General features: G+C 39.0%; 1 pseudogene; it reads left to right on the top strand.

The window, feature by feature from the left end:
* The first annotated feature begins 255 nt into the window (after positions 1–255).
* Positions 256–598, top strand: LOC111813913 (annotated as a pseudogene).
* The last annotated feature ends 2439 nt before the right edge of the window (positions 599–3037 follow it).

A 3037-nucleotide genomic window follows, 5' to 3' on the forward strand; every position in this document is an offset into this window, starting at 1 on the left:
CACTCTAACACTGAATCTCATAAGTACTTACACTTCTGCTAATTTAGCATTCAAATCAGAGATAATAAGATCTTTTATGTTATTCATAATATATTATGAATTTGTTGAAATCTAGGTTTTAAAAATTAACTACAACTGACTGAATCCATCTCCAAATTAAAAAAGGGACAGGATTATCTTAAAATAAGACACAGGCCCTTCCGCTACAGCAACTGTTGGAGAGCAGAAGTCTTTCTTCGTCCGCTTTCCCTAGCCATGGCTCTGTGCTATCCCATGGCCGTGAGCCTCAACAAGGGCCACAAGGTGACAAAGACTGTGAGGAAACCGAGGCATAGCCGCCGTCGCAGACGCCTCACCAAACGCACCAACTTTTTGCGGGACATGATCCTGGAGGTGTGTGGCTTCGTGCCTTGTGAGCGACGTGCCATGGAGCTGCTCAAAGTCTCCAAGGACAAAGGAGCCCTCAAGTTCATCAAGGGGCGGGGGAGAAGGTAGGGATGCACATCTGCACCAAGAAAAAGTGCAAGGAGCTGAGCAACGTGCTGGCCGCTATGAGGAAGGCAGCTGCCAAGAGGGACTGAGCCCCTCTGTGGCATAAAGCTTTGCAGATAAATAAATACAATTATATAAATAACTTGCAGTACTCTTCACATGCACCAAGTCACTGCATATAAATAGTTAAATATGTCTGCATACACTTTAAAAGTCTGTGTTCCACGATTATTAAAAATTCTAACAATGGCACACAGAATTTATTAAGAAAATGGCATTCTTGAGCAGAAAAACACTGTAGCTGTGATACCAACAGCCACTTCTCTTTTCAATCTGCAGGTTTCCCTGGCTATTTTATATCAAGAGGATCAGAAGGCTCCTGTCAGAAATCAAACAGCCTGATCACTTCCTTTCTATAGTGACAAACCACTGTCCGTTCTACAGGAAAAGGTCCTGTTTTTAACCATTAATTACTTGAGTGCAGCCTGTACTGTGTGGGAAAAGGTGTTGCTTTCATTTAATTTAAAAGATAACATCCGAAGTTCCAAATGACAGATATACTTTATAAATGCACATATATCATTATTTTCCTTAAGAGACTAGAACAAGATTTATGGACTTAAGGCAGACTTCTACAGTTCTGCAGGGCTTGGGATGATAAGGTGAAAGATGAAGACATGGACATTCCTCTATGAGGTTTTTCACAAGGCAGAAAAATGTATTTTTTTTAATTTGAGAGATTATTTTATTACTGTAAGTAGCTATCTGAATATTCAAAAGTAAAATTCATGTGAGATCTTATGGAGGGCTAATAAAATCTACCTGAAATTTAAAGTGTTTGCGCTTTATTTATTCTAAATACTTTAAAGGTATTTGAATTTGCGTACTAAATTAGATCAAATAGAAAATAGAAAAGATCTGTCATAGGTAGAGAGTGCATGACCAATAAAATCAAGTTCAGCTATAAGAAAATGTTTGTAAATATGGGGGAGAGTTGCCTCAATATTTTTATAATTTTATGTGCATTATTTTTCACATCTTAAAGCTGCCCAAGTATAGAAAAATGCAGGACTTCAATAACAGTTACCAGCATGATTTGCTTTTATTACCTTTCTGTTCAAGACCCTTGTTTCCCCTTGTAGCATGTCAAATTGCCCCCAAAGCCATATTATACAGCAGAGAAATGTTGTTCACACTTCACTGGCTATTGATTTACTTTATTTATTGGCACAAAATCAGCTTGAGATAAACATTTTGTCCCCAATTTCCACTATTGTAAGCAGTATACTTCATTGCTAGATAGGTAAACCCAAATGTGCAGGGTCACAATTCGACATGGCTTTCTAATCAATGTGTGAAAAATTATCTAATGAATAATGGGTTGCACATTTCCACAAACAAATTAACCAGGGTGAGACTGAAACTAATGATTATATTTATCTAATGTAATTTCACATCTGTTACTAGTGGTAGGCATTTTTTTCTCTTTCATCCACAGTGTCCTAAAAATTACAACTTAGCTTCTCAGATACAATAATAGGGCATCAGTTTAACTAGAAAATAGGCAATTTTGTGCAATGTTTATTTTTTCTTTGCCAATGGTCCTGAGAAATATGATGCCATTTTACAAAATTTGGGAAACCAGATACTTCTTGATCATTACCTCTGTTGTGTTTCAAAGTACTGCTTATGGGCTTAATTTTATAGCCTATGGGTCAAATTCCATCATTCAGTCTCATAAAGAGAGAAATGATCCCTTTTACCACTGTAAAACCACCCCTAATTTTACTTGCCTTTATCATAAACTTTAATCCTGATTTTAAAATGTCAAGTTTTCTTTAAAGTAAAAGTGAGACTAAACTTGGAAAAAAAAATAAATTTTAAACCAGACTCTCCCAAGCGGTCACTGAGAAGCCCATCCCATCAGACAGCGCCTGCTTGGAACTGAGACCAGCCCCCACTGGAGCATGGAAAGCATACTTAGGACTTCAGCGTATCCTTTCCCTCTCCTGCCGCCTTCCAGGTAGCCAGGGGAGGTGCCCACTTTTTACCATGAATGCTGGCACCAGTGAGGAATGGCAGACCCTGAGGTCAAACATGCAGTTGAAGGCTGGGATGAAGGTAGGAGCTACAGGGCAGGGATCGCCTGATGCGGGACACTTCCAAAACCTTTCCAGGTGAACTGCCTTAGCCAGGCAGCGAACAGCCTCCTTCTGAAACCAACTTTGAGAATACCATTTCTCCCATGATTTACTAAAATGATTTGAGGTTTCCGTTGTTAGAAATCAGATTCTGATCAGTCCACCACTGTTCAGAAGTTCTCTAATAAATTCTTGCTTCTGCACTGGAACTATTTGGTCAGGTTCACACTGCAGGAAAAGTAAAGAACTGAAATACAACTTTTGATCATTAGAAGGAAAGAGTTCTGCAGGTAATGATTCTCAGTTTCAGGAGTTTTCAAACTTTCCAGTTTTCTGAAGCTTACTATGGACTCCAGGAAGACACATTGGCGCTGCCTATAAACCCAGCACCCCAGAAGCTGAGG

The sequence above is a fragment of the Octodon degus genome, unplaced genomic scaffold, assembly GCF_000260255.1.
Source record: "Octodon degus isolate 3935 unplaced genomic scaffold, OctDeg1.0 scaffold00238, whole genome shotgun sequence".
NCBI classification, from domain to species: domain Eukaryota; kingdom Metazoa; phylum Chordata; class Mammalia; order Rodentia; family Octodontidae; genus Octodon; species Octodon degus.